Genomic DNA, 16562 nt, shown 5'->3' with positions numbered 1-16562 from the left:
TGGAGCCTCAATTCTCCTGTCTTCTCAGCCCCCGGGCTCTCAGCTCCTCCTGCCTTGCCCCCCCCTCCAGGGAGCCTCCTTGTCCTGCAGGAGACGTTGGGCTGTCTCCACCTCCCCAGTGCATGTGCCACTCTCCAGAGAGGCAGGGCTTCCCTTTGTCCCCTCCACCAAGCCAGCCCCGTCACATAACTAAAGTTGCCCCCAGAGGAGAGCCGAGCGGATAGTCCCTGCTGAGGTTGAGCACCTAGAGCCCTTTTTTGCCTTCCACTGTCCAGGTCCCTGCCCAGTCTCTCCACCACCACGGAGCATCGCCTTTGTCCCCACGACATTTGTGTCAGCTGCAGGAAACGGGGATCAATAATTATTTACAAATTGGATAAAAACAAAGCCGCGCCTCCTTCCCAGCTGCCTGATGGCAAGCACAGCTCCGCGCTCCGAGCTCACGGCCCACTCAGACCTCTGCTGAGGAAGTGCCCTCCACGCTCATCCCCGCCCGCCACGCGGACCGCTGTGCTCTGGCTCAGAGAGCCACCGAACACACGCCAGGATTGGAACCTGCTGCAGGCTGAGCATGAACGATGCTGGGTGAAGGGGCGTCTCCTTCCATTTGTACTCCAGGATGCAGGTCCCCCTTGGTCCTGGCCAGCTGGTTTTGTGACCAGGTGACACTCCATCCTTCCCCCTTGCTCCAAAGCCCTCCCTGAGTCTCTCCTGACAAGGACAGGTCCAGTGGTAGAGCTGGCCCGCTGAGCTCTGGGGCTTGTGCCCACCCAGAGAGGGGAGTTCCAGGATGTGCTGCCCACCGGGGACCATATTCCTGGCCCCCTTGGCATCCAGCAGTGGCCTCCTGTCTGGATCTTGCCAGTGGAATGCAAGGGGAAATGCCAGGGCCGAGACCTGAGAGCAGGTGCGCCGTGCTCACCCTCTACCCTTCCACAGTCTGTCTTACCTGGCGAACAGGTAAGAACAAGCTGTGGAGGAACAGGTCTGGGTCCTGGAATCTCCAGGTGGACAAAGCTACACAACAGTCCTGCACTGTTATGTGGACCAGAAAGAGCTCCACTATCCGAGCCTTTTCTCTGTTGCCCATTTGTTGCAGCAGCAAGGACCATCGTGACTGACATGCCACCAAATTGAGCAGTGCACAACACAGAGGTCATTCCCAGCGCCCTGCTGTCCTGTCAGTCACTCATCACCAGGTCCTTCCTTCCTGAGGAAAACAGGTGGGTGAATGAGAGTCACATGGTGTGGGTGGATTAGGTGGGTTCCACTTTTACAGGATTGTAGAGGGAGTGTGGGGTTTTGTTCCTGGGCATTGGGAGCCCACTGGAGATCATTCATCAGTGGAGTTTCATAAGGTTTCAGCTTTTACAAAAAAGCAACGACTTTGTGAATGCTCTGACTACCCTGTCCTGGCACAAGAGCGGGTAATGTGGAGGGAAGTAGTAGTAGTGGGGACGGAGAGATGACCTCAGGATTTATTTGGGAAGCAAAAGGGGATGGGAGTTAACTAAGAATCGAGTGAGATGGACACAGGGAGGAGAGATGAAGGACACTGCTGGAGACTTGGTTAAAGGTCGAGACAGTCACTCCCGAGATGCACAGGAGAGGGAGAGAGAGGAAGACAACGGAGGCAGGGGACAAGCAAGCGTCCCCTCTGACCCACCGAGTGGGAGTGTTGACGGGACTCTGCCGTGAAGTCGGAGTGCTAGAAAGACGGAAGGGGGAGTGAGATGTGGGGATTCTTTTTGTAAAGATACTTAGAAGCCCTCTCTGGCTGAGGTCTCCGTGGGAGACGTGTCCATGCAGAAGGGGCTGGTGCTGCAGCCTTTAGAGACCAGAGGACACACAGAGCAGTCAGGAGGTGGAAGCAGGAGGCTGGGGTGGCGCAGAGCCAAGAGGAAGCAGCCGGTCAGCTGAAATGCCACTGAGAGGCCAGGGGACAGTGACGCTGGCCCTGGATTCACAAGAGGGTAGTCACCGGGGCTGTGACGGGTCTGGTGTCATTGGTGTGGGGAGATGGATGCCTGGCTGCAGTGGAAGCCGAGACGTGGAGCAGGACCTGGGAGGGACCTGGGAGGAAGTCCTGCTGAAGATGAGATGCCAGGGCCTGGGTCAGTGCCCGGGGGAGGCCGCGGCTGCAGAGCGCCTCCATGTCAGAGTGAAGGGGAAGGAGCCAGAGGGGCTGGGCAGGGCCGGGCAGCGGCGGGGCACAGACCCCATCCGTCCCCACCAGGGGTGCCGGGGACCTGTGGATCGATCTCAGATGAGGAGAGTGGGTGACAGGTTCTGGGTAAGAAGTCACCACAGCTGACCTTGACAACTAATTGTCGACACGTAGGACCCGAGGCTTTACATTTTAAATGGAAGTCCCAGCAGTGTTTTCTCCCACTCTCAGTAGTCCTGGGTCCCTGATTCAGTACTTAAGGGGACTTTTGCAGGTGCCAAGTTTCTCTGGATGACCAGGACCTCCTATTCCTTACTGTCAAACAAACAAACAAAAGAAACTTGAGTAAAGGAAGTGTCTTTGACCCCCGACATTTTCTCAGAGTCTGAATGTCTCACTTTCCACTAACTTCGCTTATTTTTCTCTCTTGGTTCTTCCTTTGTGTACAGTCATGGAATCTTATCCAAAAAGGGTTTAATCCAAGATGAGTCATGCTCCACCCTCCTCCTCTCCATCCGCAAGAAATCTGTCACTTTCAAAGACTTTCCACAAATGACATCTACAAAAAGTAACTCAGGCCAACTACTGAGGTGTGTTTTTGTCATTTCAGTTCTTCTGTCCCACATGCCAGAGTCATTTTCTCTTCTGTCTACAGATCTTTTACGACTCTCATTATTTTATCCATCACCCCTTGTCCCCACCAGTGCCCAGTTTCCCGGCTGCCCTGATGTGGATGTGTGGTAAGTGCTTACACAGAGCCAGCACACTGAAGCCACTCGGAGCAAAATCTTTTCCTTTACAGCATGAGTCGTATTTTATAATAAAACCTTACTGATTTCAACCAACTGAGGAAAATCACTTGAAATGTTGAAAAGATAAACTTTCGGCATATTTTAAAGTAGTGAGATTTATCATGCTCATGTCTATAAGTCCATTCAGTCGTTTTAATTAATAGAATTAAATTGTCAGTCCTAGCTCAAGATCACACACACACACACACACACACAAAATTAAAAGTAACTTGAGTCCTTAACAACTTTGATCTTTTAATCTCTCTTTAAGAATCATTAAAAATCTTCTCTATATGTATTGATTTTATTAAAGCTTTTTATTAATTGTTAATGATATGGTCACATTTTAAGTCTGCAACTTGTGCAGACATGTCTGCATTGAAACATTAAAAACACATATATGTATGTTTTAAATAACAATTTACAGGGTGATGTTTAAATTCTTTTTTCTCTGATTTTGTGCATAAAGCATGCAACACTTCTGCAAATGGAAAACAAAGACATGCCTCCTGGGCACCTGCAAAACCCAAACTCAGAGGAGCACTGCCCAGGCTCCATCTGGAGCTGGAGACTGCGTGGGGCCAGGGCCAGCGTGGGGCTGTCTCTAACGCCAAGGCTTTAAACACAAACCCTTGCCTTGCCTGGTCAAGCCCCAGCGGTGGAGGTGACGGCACAGGGACTCGGGATTTGGAGAGGACTTGTCAGTTTAGAGCAAGTTCTCTTTCCCTCCTTCCCTCCCTCTCTCCCACGCCTCCTTCACGCAGGTCAGGACCTGGCAGCCCAGCAGGGGGTGCTGGGCAGTGGCTCCTGGTGAGGAACCCGAGGTCACGCAGACCCTCATCTGTCCGAGCCCTCGGTTGGCACTGCTCCAAGTGCACAAGGGAGAAGACACGTCTCTCTGGTCACCGAGGCAGCACAGGACCATGTCACAGTGCTGTCTCCCTCCCACCCAGCTCATGGAGACCCCATGTCTGGACGTTCCCTGTTCCTCTCTCCTCAGCTGTTCATGGGGACCCTCCAGGCTCTCCTCCAACTCCTCCGCCATCCCCGGTGCTCTCCACCCCTCCTTGTGCTTTGCCCCAATCTGACTTTCCAAAACCACTTTTGATTCCGCTCCGTTATAAAAGTCCCTGGTGGGAAAGCGCTGAATTAATTTCATGGATGACGAATGAGTAGAGACCTGGAGTTTGAAAGCAGTGCTCCTGGCTTTTAAGGTGGAGTTTGGGACCCCTGCCATCCTCCCGGGGTCTCTGGCAGGGGAGGTTGCAGGGCAGCTACCACCCAAGACAGGAGGGTGGGAGGGAGGCTGTGGGGGGAAGGCCCAGAGCAGCACCCTGGGGGCAGAAAGCAAGGGGACCGCCCCCCAGTCAGTGAGGCCTGTTGAGTAAGGAGGACCAGAGGGGCCTGGGTGGAGACGCAGGCAGGTCCCGCAGGCTGCGATGAGGGTCCACAGTTCACTCTGCAAGCACCCGAAAGCATTAGCAGAGGTTGGGCAAGGGCAAGGCAGGGCTGGTCTCCTCTCGAGAATGTCGCAGCTGCTGAGCCAAGAGGCACAGAGCAGCCAGCAACAAACAGAAGCCACGGCGGCGGCAAGCACAGGGCTCCTGAGAGCTGCCCCGGTTCAGGGGCTCTCACTTGAACAGCGCCTGGGAGCGCGAGGAGGGGCGCCGGGCGGGTGCAGAGCACACTTCCTTCTCTCCGTGGCCGCCAACCAGCTGCAAGTGCCAATCTAAACGGCCTCGTGCTGACAGGCAAAGTCTGGGGGGACTGTCTCATGAGATCAGCTGACAGGGTCATCCGGTTGGGGAAGATTTTAATTACCACTGACTGGAGAGAGCCCGGGAGACCTGGGCGGGCGGCCAACCTCCCCGCCCACAGCCAGGCGCCAGGACCTCCCGTCCAGCCCTTGCACAGCGACCTCTGCTCACAGGTCAGGCTGGAGAGACTCCCAGCCCCAGGGGACTGTCAAGGCAGCGGGGCCAGCCGTGCACATGTCTCTTTTATAAGGAAGCATTATGATGGTCTCAGAATAAAACCTACCTCCACTGAGCAAAGCACCAAACAACAGATGAATCATGTTCAGGACATCTGCAATGCAATGCTTTCGTTTCAGTCTTCCCAATCTCTCTCAAAATGTTTCTGGAGTCTACGAAGCTCAGAGCAGGGTGTTGAGGGGTTCACAAAGTTCTCTACTGCAGTCCCCACCGCTGGTCAGCTCCGGGCAGGGGGGTCTACATTTCCCTTACTTGGCCTCCCTGAAAGCTGCCCAGTGACCAGGGGATCCATAAGGTTCGACTCCTTCCCCTGGGATCTGGAAGCTCCAGGAAACACTAATTCCAGATCTCTCACTCTACAAATGAAGAAGCCGTACCTAGACAGATGAGGGGAGTTGGCCAGTGTCACACAGACACAGGAGTCCAAGTAGATACGTCAGCAGGGAGACGACCTCGGCCAGGGTGGCTGCAGCAGACGTGGGGGGCAAGGGGCTAAAAGCTCTCTTTTTTCCTGGGCTGGGGTGTGGCTCAGTGGTAGAGCACTCGCCTGGCATGTGCGAGGCCCTGGGTTTGATCCTCAGCACCGCATATAAATAAATAAATAAAAGTACATTGACAACTAAAAAAAAAAAAAAAAAGCTCCGCTTCCCCATGAGGACTTAGTTTGCATGGGTCTCCCTGTTGGGCCCTTGACGCTTCCTTCTGAGCCAGGCAACCAGAGTGGGGGTCTGTGTTAAGGCACATGTCCTGCACAGTGTCACTAGGTCCCCGGTTCACCAGGATGAGGAGTGTTTTGGCCGCTGCTTCCTGGGAGGTTACTTGTGACAGGGCCACAGCCTTGGATGTCACAGGTGGGCTCTGCAACCTGGAGTGTCCCATGGGTCATGGACCTGGGCCTGAGTGTGGGAAGTCCAGTGACCAGATTACAAGAATGGGCCATGGCCGCCCCATGCCTGTCTCTCCAGAGACAGTGACGCTGTTCACAGTGGGCAGTGCAGCTGTGTGGTGGGGCGGCTCTGAGGGAGGCGGTGGTGAGAGCTGTTGCACCCCCAGAGCCACGGTGGCTGGCACTAGACCTTGGTGTGGTCACTGTAGACTTGCCCTGAGGCGCGGTTGCGCTGGCTTTCTTGGCCCTCTGCTTGTTCCACCCCCAGGCAAGGGGACACGGGGTGGGGATCTGCTCTGGGGAGCTCCCACAGAAGCAGGCGGAGCTCTGAGATCCTGGGTGTGGCCATTGGTGGCACTGGCACGAGGACCTCAGCGTCTGTCCTTGTGCCTCATGGGTCCTGTTTCTCAGTAGTGAGGGCTGGTCTGCTCCTGGACTGGGGAGGGCCACGGTTGTGGGCTCCGTGGGGGTGTGGTACTCTGCAGAGAGGAGCAGCACCTCTGGTGGGGTGGGTGGTGGCCTCTGGGGAAAGTCACAGGGGACTGGGGATCGGGAGGCTGCCAGGAATAGAGCAGACTGTGCTGGAAGTCACCAAGGCCACCTGAATGGAGTTTGCTCAGAGACAGAGGCTCGCCAGCCCTCTCGGCAGGAAGAAGGCTGTGTCACCCCTGCCAGAACCCGCCAATAAGCAGAACTACAGGGGAACTTGGGCCTGGGTCGCCCGGGAGGAGAAGGCTGACTGTGAGACAGCTTTGGTTTGGGAGACAGGAGCTGAGGGGAAGTCTGTAAGAAAAGAGGGGCATTCGCTGTGGCAGATGCTCGGAGAGGAGGGGAAGAGCAGGTGAGAGGGAGACTGGGTTTTGCAACCCTGGAGGAATCTTCAAGAAAATGACTGGGAAGAAGGACAGGAGTGACTGCCTGAGGACAGACGCGGCTCCCTTCCCTGGGCGGGCAGGAGGCTCTTCAGGACACAGGCCTTCTGCACGAGGAGACATGGGCATGTGTCTTAGGTAGTGCATACAGCTGGCATCTATGGAGATCTCCCTGGACCCCCAGGAGCACAGGGGGTAGAAATCACCGACAGCAGCAGCTCCAGTGAAGAGCGGGAGGTGGAGAGTGGGCCCTCCACCCGCAGCACGCGAAGACACCCAGAAAGTCTCTCCTAGGAGGTGGCATGGGTCAGACAGTCCCACCCGCGTGGGAGACGAAACGTCTTGGGCTGCTGCTGGGTTGGAGAAAGACAGAGAAGAGCGCGTGGTCGTGAGGAAGCAGAGGCCTGAGCTTTGCTGGGAGTGGACTGGAACAGCTGTGGCTCCGGGGCCAGCTCTGAGAAGAGGCCCCAGCGCTGAGGGTGTCCTCACTGGACTCGGCGCCTGGGGCTGGAACTTTGAGAACCAGGCAGCGTTCAACAAATGTCGGGCGATCCCAGCAAGGCTCGAGGTGCCGCACAGGCTGTTCATCTCGTTAAGCCCAAGTGGGGCTCCAGATGTTGCTTTTCCAGATGATGAGCAGTTTGCCCAAGGGACAGACAATGTCTCCTCCAGAGCACAGAGGCCCTACAGTCGCCACCCGCTGCTGGGGTGGGTGTGTCTTCTAGTCAGGTGGTAGATTTCCAAGTCAGAATCTGGGGATGAGTTTTTAATGGCGCCTGGAACAGCAGAAACCAGAGGCCTCTCTGTTTCATCCCTTTTGATTCCTTGTCCACTTCTAAGTGTCAGTTGCTGCCCATCAGCAAGAACAGGGTGAGTTTAATTGTAAGAGATGTGCCAGGTCCTGGACCCTGTGTTGCCAGCTCAGCAAGTGGGCACCTTTGGGATTTAGGCTCATGTGTCCCTGGTGGCAATGAGTCTGGGAAGAGCAGCTTCTCTCTCTTGAGAAAAGTCTGCTAAGCCCTAGGAATATTGGGAAAATGAACAGTGAAGTCTCAGGTTTGGTCCCATCCAATTCGGGAGCAGTGGAAGGAGCCACATTGGCTCCAGGAAAAGTGGATTTTGTGTGGATGCTGAAGAAGCGTCTGGCTTGTGTGGCCCCCTGGTTAGGACCCCGTGAAGCACAGGCAGAGGGCGGGGAGCTGCCTCTCTCCAGGTCCAGGCAGATGGACGGGAAGGGGTCCACGGGAAACTCTACAAGATTAAAACAAGTTCTCCATGCTGCCTTCCCTGGGCGCTGCCGCTGCCCATAGGTCTCAGGCACCACAGCTCAGAGCCAGTAGGAAATAAAACGGAAAGTGGCTTCCTGGCTTCATGTGTGTCACAGCTCAGGATGAAATTAACGGTCGTTCCTAACATATTTTAAATACATTTATCTTGTTTATTTTCTCCTTTCTTCTCTAGAATAAAAAGCACAGGCAGGGATTTTATTCTACTTTTCTCTGTATCTCCAATGCCTAGAAAAGTGTCTGGCATGAGCCAGGTGCTCAGTGGGCATCTGCTCATGAGTAATGTGATGTGATGAGATGAAAAATTACATTGATGGGGAGAAACGGAGATGACCCAGAGCAGGGGTGTGCAGGACTCAGGAAAGTGCTGGAATGCTAGAATATTGACTAGAATACTGGTGACACCGTAGACAGTGTGGCCAGAAAAGCTGGGAGACCAGAGCCACAGTGCCCTGGAGATGCTGAGTGCTCACCAGGTAGTCAAACTGCATCTAAATAAACTTTTGAGAAACTTGTTAAGTATAGTGCTTTCTGGAAGAAACATGAGACAACTAATATGTGCACATATACATACATATACAGCATGTACCAATTTAAGAGCCACAACTTGCCAGAATAAGAGATATATTTGAAATTTTCTTTTAATAACATCTTTTTTTTGGAAGCCTGGTTTGTTTATGCAAAGCTTTAGAACTCAGTAAAATAAATTTACTTCCTCAATTTCTTTATTCCCATCCTACCATCAATATACTAGAAAATACTATAACTAGAGTTGAAAGTTGCAAAAAAAAATTCCAAATTATGTGACAACAAACCTAAATTATATTTAGTGTCACATTTCATAAAGCCAAAAAAAAAAAAGGATTTCTCTTTTGGAATCAAGCACACCAGGGTTTAAATTATGGCTCATATCTATCCTAGCTGTTCTAAGCTGGGTTTGAGCATCTGAGAAATGGGTCTCCTGGTGCTCACCCTGCAGGGACATTGTGGGGACAGAGTTGGTACAGCTGTGGGTCTGGAAGAACCCACCACAGAGCGCATACTCCAAAGGGGTAGCTGATAACCTACACTTCTTCAGTTTCTAGGAAACAAACCAAAGCCGTCTGTCTAATGGACATGTTAGAAAAGGATCTTAAAGAATCATGGTGCTATTATTACAATTAAGGATTTTTATAACTTTAAACACTCAAAACAGCAGTGTGAACCATGCTTTTTTAAAATTAAAACTAGTCTATTTGGTAATGGTGCACCTAAAATAATAACTATTCCATTAAAAATAAGTATTCCTTTATTTCCTGAAACTTACAAAGAGACAGGTTTTTAAAATGGCCTGCAAAAACCATGCAGAAAGACTGTGCATCCTCAGAATTACAGAATGAACAACAACAACCTGAATCTTACAAGAATGTAGAACCACAGAAGCCCCCAAACTGTCTCATTCTGTGGGTGAGGAACAGAAGCCTGGCTCCCCTCTGGTCCACGGCAGGACCGGGCATGGTTGCTGAGAGCTGGTCCAGGCAGCACCTGCCATCTGCACTGCCGCCAGAGCCGCCGAGGACTGGGGGATGCAGCCCTGGGAGGGGAGCCCTCTTCCATGGGCCTCGCTGCCTTGCTGCCTTGCAGGCCAGTGGCTCAGCATCCCCATCACCCCAGGTGCCACACGCTTCTGAGTCTGAGCCCCTAGCTGGCCTTCCAGAGACATCTGCCTGGAGAGAGAGCGGCTCACACACAGAGAAGCAAAGTCCCAGGCGGGTGGACGGGTGCCCGGTGAGGTGGACGGAAGCTCCCCAAGAGCTCTATGAGGAGGGCAGGAATCTCCCTCTGGGAGGGGTCTTCCCTTCCCCTCCAGTGGGTCACCACCAGATCCGAGGAGGTAGGTGTGAGAAACACACACGTGCATAGGTACATGTACATGCAGGCACACGTGCACACACTCACACACACACACACACACTTAGCTGAACATCATCTGTGAATATACCTATGCACTAAAATCCATCTGTAAGGCCAGCCACTCACGGTGCCCAGCCCACATGGAGGTGCAGAGTGGGAGGAGGCCACACCTGCCTCTCGCCTCACCTGCTCCTGCAGCAACTGTCCTTTCTGAGGTCTAGTTAGTGCCACTTTTTTTTGCATTTTTGTGGTTTTGTTGGTGATTTTTCTGTTCGCAAAGGCCTGAGCATAGTGTGAGGTGCTGTCCAGAGTTCCTGATTGTAAGAGGGCTGTGGTGGGCCCACAGGAAACATGCACCAGAGACACACGCTCGGCTCCAGGATGGAGTCTGGCCCTGCTGGTGTGAGCTCGGTCCGTGCATCCGCAGCACGCATCCAACAAGACATCTCTACCCAGAAGCACATAAAGCACAGCTATGTATTGATCCAGGCATGAAAATGCCAGGACCAGAGGCCCCTGGGATCAGAGCCTGAATTTCCCCAGGAGTCACCGTTCAGAATGGGCGGATGTCATGTTTTCAATGACTTTGTAGAACCACCTGGAATTACAAGAACTGACTGCATGTGTATGTAGATGTGCGCACACACACACACGCACGCACACCTGTGCACCAACGTGTCAGCATGCAAGCCTGCCTGGGAGGGTATGGCACTTGGAGTGGGTCACAGTTTCATAAAAGGAGACCCTCACAAACCTGTGGAGTACAGCGGCAGATCCTCAAGAGACAGGCCGCCAGGCTAGGGGACTGCAGGAGGGCTCTGTACGGCAACACCTGGGAGACATGAGGGAGGGCCCCCACCCAGCTACCTTCTTTTGGTTTTACAGAGAGGTTTCATCTCTTTCTTACAACAAACTCTGACTTCATGGGACCTGTGAGGGTTTTGGAGCACAAGGGCTTCTTTTCATGTCCTTAAGTAAGTAGTGATACTTTTCTAAAAATGTGATATTCCAAATGCTTTGAGTGTTGCAAATTGTGTCTCCACATGGTTTTTGTGAGCCAACTTTAATTTAAACAAAGCACCCACCCCTGCACATACACCTTTGCTGGCCTGTAATTGAGAAGAAAGGGAGTGCTCCCTCTGTCAACATTTGGAAGCTGTTATCATACAGCTCTGCGGTCCCCATAGCAACACATTCCATTGCCTAGGTGACAGTGATCTTATGATGTCACCAGTGAGCTAAACTAACTTAGACACACACGGACGTTTCCTCCTGGGTTCAGCCATGTTTTAAAGTTGCCTCCGAGTCCTCCAGAGTCAGGGTACCACACTTGGCTCAGGGAGCTTCGGGGACATTTCTCAAACATGATTGCAGGTTTTCTCCCTAAGTGTCTCTCATCCTCAGGGGATTTTCAGGCACCACCACAGTGCCCTCGTGTTCCCCGTGAGGACTTCCACAGCTGTGGAACAGATGCCGGGACAAAGACACAGTGCCTGGAGCAGCCATGGAAGGCACGGGGTGGGCAGGAACCCTGCAGCTCTGTTGTCACCACTCGGGGGGGCGGGGTCACTCTGGAGAAGCAGATGGGGCACGGGAACCATTCTGGCCAGCCCTGCCTTCGCAGGCCAATCCATGGCTAGGCTGCCCACGTCACCCGGCAGGTGCTCCTCTCAGTTTGCCCTCCCACAGCAAAGGTGTCCCCAGAGGCACAGGGTGTGGAGGAGACAGTCACAGCAATGTGGGGGGTGGTGCAGTACATCTCAGACCAGGCCCCTGGAGCTGGACAGGGCAGTCCGCCCCTGTGCCCTTTCCTATCCCTGTCCAAACTGGTTTGCTTGAGTGACAGACGCTTCTAGAGCGGAAGTGGAATTTGGAGGAGTGGGTGCTGTTCCTCTGGTTTCAAGGCCCAGCACCACGACCCTAATGCGTATTTTGCTTTCAAAGTAATCGAGCGTCATTGAGGTACTTCATAATTAACCCGAAGGGGGCTTTACAAACAGCAGGGGACTCCAGCTTGAAAACATACAATTAGCTTGTGTCCAAAGCCAATTTTCTTTCCCAGAAGGGAGACATGTCATCGCACTGCTGTGTACAACTCTGTGTGTGGTGACCCAGGCTTCAGCTAGGTCTGGCTCCCAGGCCCTGGCCAAGTGAGACCCTGAGGCTGAAGGCACAGAGGCCAGCCTAGGACCCTTCTCCCAAATCTTAAAAAAAAATCCACAGATTAAAAAAAAATTGTAATTATAAAGAGGACGTGAGAAAAGAGAAGAAAATACAAGGAAACCTAAACCTGATACAGACCCTATTCCACACTAAGTCCAGAGGGACAGTCGCAATTGCAAAGGGCTGGGGCAGGGCTTTCCCACAGCTGCCCTGAGAGTCACAGGGGACAGAGCCAGGCGCTGGCTCCTTCTGCCCACTGTGGAGGAGCTTTGCCCTCCCGTGCCTTCCTCACAGGACAGGAGGGGTGCCCCGGGAATGCACCTGAAGTCAGGCTGTCCTCTGTGCAGATGACCACAGAAGCCCGCAGTGGCCTGGCAGCAGCATGGCAGCATGTGCCTGCCCTCGGCTGCTTGGCCTCCCTGCTTCTTGGGAGGCCTGACTCAGGAGGCCTCAACTCTGGGGAGCAGATGTGGGTGGCTTTGGCATTTGGCAATCACTGCTTTCGTTCCCACTTTGGGTGGTACTTCCGAAACAACCTGAAGTCTGAGGCAGTCCTGGAGCTAAAATGTGATGAGTCCATCAGAAAAGGGAATTTTCATGCAAAGGTATTTCCAAAAATACCCACTTCCTCAGTCCCACCAGGCCCAGACACTGCGCTCTAAGATGTAAACAATACAATCCATGAGTCACCACAGTTGCGCAAAGTGGCTGTGCTAACATTGCTATGGGAACATTAATTTTGGAATGTACAATGATTCCACTTTACATATTCCTTAAAAATGTTGTTGGCAATTTTCAGAATTAATGCCAGTTCCTAATTTGCAATCTGTTGATACAAACATATTCTGTAAAATCTGCCAGTAACAAAAAGGTAGAATGTCAGGATCATGAGACTTTGTGACCTAATTCCAAGTTTGGTTTCCACCTTCTCTTCTACTCTAACTGGGTCAGTAAGCTCAGATCCAGAGCCGGGACGTGGGTCGAACCTTACTGCTGCCACTTCTCATGTGGCAATGCAGCCGCCATCCCGGATGACACAGGGGAGAGGACCTCAGAGTGCTCCCCTCCACCGCCTGGCTCCAGCTCAGGCCCACTCGCACCTAAACTTTCATTTTTATTGACTGTGATGTTGCATGGCTCAGGTTAAGATCACAAAAACAATTTTTTTAAAAAAAGTGAAAAATCTGCTTGCTTTTGGTTAGCAACTACCAAAGGTTCTGTCCGTACTTTGCCATTGTCACACAAATTAAAATTTGACTTGCTCTGTGGGATATGGCCAACCATATGTTCATTATAATAAACTGAGACTCGAGGCCCTCTGCTAACACACCCGTCCACTTCTGTTACCTCCATACGGGATCTCTGGTAGGTCCTCTCCCAGGCCCAGGCCCATGTTGGCAGGCATTCTCCATGGTGGGTAGCAGAAGACTAAGGAAAAGTGGTGTAAGGATTTGGAATTTAGTCCTTCTACTAGTGCTTCCACCTGATTCTGGGGCTGGGTGCTTCCAGGGTTAGAAACTCAATATCTCAAACACATCAGAGCGCCACTTCAGCTCTTCAGAAATCTCTTCTTATCTCCTTCCACTGCCTCAAGATGGTGGCAGTAACTCCAGGCACCATACCCAGACCAACACTAGGGAAGAAGAAGGTCATCAGCAACACCTGAGCCTCTTTTTTATTTTGAAGAAAAGCTTTTATTGCAGCCCCAGCTGATACTTCCAGCTGCCTCGGAGGCCAGGTTATATGTCCACCGTGGACTGTGACTTAGAGTGGGGAGAGAATGACCACTATTGTCAGAGATCAACAGCAGTTCAACCTGGACTGGAAGGCCTTCATCAACCAGGACACATGGGAGGTAAAAACAGACAGAGTTGGGATTTTTCCAGGGGCAAAGAAGCAGGGCAAGAGGGAGAGAATGGTGTGCAGGAGTCTGCTACATCAGGCTGGCCCAATAACGGCCCAATACCCAAGCTCAGAGGTGATGAAGTCTCTTGGTTGTTTCTAAGGATCAAGGCCAATTTAGGAATAGGACTGTGCTCTCTGATTGTAGACCAAGGAGCCATCCCCCTTCCTAATTCAGCAAATAAACTACAGACAAAAGCTAGGCAGATGTTTTGTGTGTCATTTCAGCAGTTTGCAGGAAGCTAGGCCTTGGGGAGCACTGCCCAGGGCTCCCTGCCAGGTCCTTCCTCAGGCAGGACACGCTCACTTCTCATAGGCCCAGCTTGGCTTGGCCTCCTCCACTGGCCGAGAGCGCCACACACCCGCTCTCTAACTGTTGTGATGTGCTCCTGGAGATCCACTACCTGTGACCCGAGCCCTACTGCGGCTGGGCCCGAGGGCAGGGCCTCTTCTTTCTTCTCCTCTTGTCCAGCCAGTGCCTGTCTGTGTCCTCATCCCCAGTAAATACACACAGTCACACAATACTCAGAAAAGGAAGAATAACTTTGACATCCATCAAAATCAGGGTGATGGTATTAAAACAAATAGCAAACCAAGTGAATTGGAATCCATACATTAGAAGCTGTAGGAGATTTTTAATCTCAGTGCTCCCATCATGTACAGAATTCTCTAAGTTTAGATTAAATATGGTTGCACTATTTTTTTAAAATAGACTTTACTTGTTAACAGATAGGTTCACATCAAAATTGAGTGAAAGTACAAAGATTTCCCATATATGCCACGTCTTCTTAAATTACTAATGGTGTTTGAAAATATGGATAACTTAAACATGTATTTTCAAGATTTTAAAAACAGTGGAGAGAGTTTTGGCTTATTTTCCCTTCAGAACATAACTCGAACCACATTTAATTTCTCCTAAGTTGAAATTTAATGATATTGGTACTTAAATAAATATAAAGGAGTACCAGAAATTTTTTCCAAAAAATCATTTTAGTAGCTGAGAGATCAACTAGGATTTACAGGGATACACACACACACACACACACACACACATCTTGCTTAAAAGGTAAACTGATTTTATACTTAACATATTTGCCTTTTGTAAAACAGACTTAAGTATTCCGTTAAGACATACACATGGACAGGAACAGACACGGCATGTTTATTCATGCTCTCAGGCCAGTCCTGCTGTGCTGGCTGGTGTGGCCAAGGGGCTTCCCGGGGAAGGCCCAGGCAGGCCTCCTCCCCTGCACAGGCCTTAGTCTACATGGGAGCCCTCCCCGCGTGGACCCCAGGGAAGCCGACAGTCCTGGGAATGACACAGACCTCCTTTCTTTCCTGGGGGGTTTGTGACCTGGTGATAAATGGAGGAAATCTGCCCCGCCTGTCAGTGAAAACGTACATGCCAATCACATTTCTCTGGAGTGGGCCTTTACCCAAGGGTAAAAACCTGCTCTGTTCTGGAATAAACAGATAAGGGAGTTCCTGAACCTCCCAAAACTGCCCACTTTTGTGATTAAGGTCCTTCTTGATGGCTTCGCCGTGGAGCATAGTTCATTATGTGCCTTCATGGAATTCCTTAGAGAGGAAGCCAGCCTGACCCTTGTCCTGCCACCGCGCCTGTCTCAGCACGGACTGGCTCAGCCCTCCTCGGGATGGTGTGCAGGCTCAGATGGAGTGCCCACTGCTAGGGCCGGGACACCTTCCCGCTCAGCAGGCCATAAAGAAGGGAGGGAGCTAGAAGGCAGGAGACTGAGAACAAGAGGAACAGGAAGCAGGAGGAGAGGAGGCTGGGCAGGGGCTGTCGGTGGCCTGAGAAGCACAAGGCCACTCCAGTTCTTTCCATCTGCCCGTGCTTTCTGCAGTCTCCCCGGGGCTGGTGAGTGTCTCTGTAAGTGACAGGTGGGACAGGCCACACAGGGCCTCTGCCCCATTCTCCTCTCCTCCTCCCTCCTCTTCTGCTTTTCCTGTTCTGCTTGCTCTCCTTCCCCTTCCTCTAGCTCCCTCTCTGTTCATTCACCACCTCTTAGGGACCTAAGAGCCGTCCTTAGCTGGGGGTGGCTCCAGCCACTGTCTCTCGGCCCAGCCAAGTGTTCCAACTTGGCCTTGACGACCCTGTTTTAAGAGACTCATCACAGAGCTGTTATTCAATCTGCCCGTCACAACTCTCATTGCCCTTCCCAAGCTTCGGGGGCATCATGTTAACGAGGACATTGAGCCGGGACCTGTCCTCTCTCTATTTTACTTAGAAAGATATGGTTTGCATTATTACATATTATTGGAGAAAAGAAGCTCATATGTGCCCCCAAAGTTAACAATTGTCTAAAGACTCATTTTGTCACTGCTCCAAAGACCTTAAGTGAGGACTGTCCCTTCTCAGGTGCACAATCAGTTCTCAGAAACCAGTGGAGCATGTTGGGGTGAAAGCACCCCATGACCCTGAGGCCTGATGCACAGGCAGCTCCTCCCAGGACAGTGGCTGGTGGCCGTGACTCTCCCAGCTCCTGCTACACCCTGGCTGCCATTCTGGAACATCTCCGCAACTGACCGTTAAGAGGCCTGCTGTCCATTATGATAAGGAGTGTCAGTGTGAGTGAGATCCATCCCT

General features: G+C 51.9%; 1 protein-coding gene and 1 non-coding gene across 2 annotated transcripts in view; one reads left to right on the top strand and one right to left on the bottom strand.

Moving 5' to 3' along the window:
• Positions 1–16562, bottom strand: part of Pde10a (phosphodiesterase 10A) — a 534453-nt gene that overhangs the window by 468431 nt on the left and 49460 nt on the right. The gene's annotated exons all lie outside the window — the stretch shown is intronic.
• Positions 5470–5541, top strand: Trnaa-ggc (transfer RNA alanine (anticodon GGC)). Its single transcript has one exon. It is a non-coding gene; the product is annotated as a tRNA-Ala (tRNA).

The sequence above is a fragment of the Marmota monax genome, unplaced genomic scaffold (genome assembly GCF_021218885.2).
Source record: "Marmota monax isolate L192 unplaced genomic scaffold, Marmota_monax_Labrador192_F-V1.1 WCK01_AAM20220418_F8-fsc00083, whole genome shotgun sequence".
Classification (NCBI taxonomy): domain Eukaryota; kingdom Metazoa; phylum Chordata; class Mammalia; order Rodentia; family Sciuridae; genus Marmota; species Marmota monax.
The sequence above is the reverse complement of the archived record's forward strand: the minus strand, read 5'-3'. Positions and strand labels throughout refer to the sequence as shown.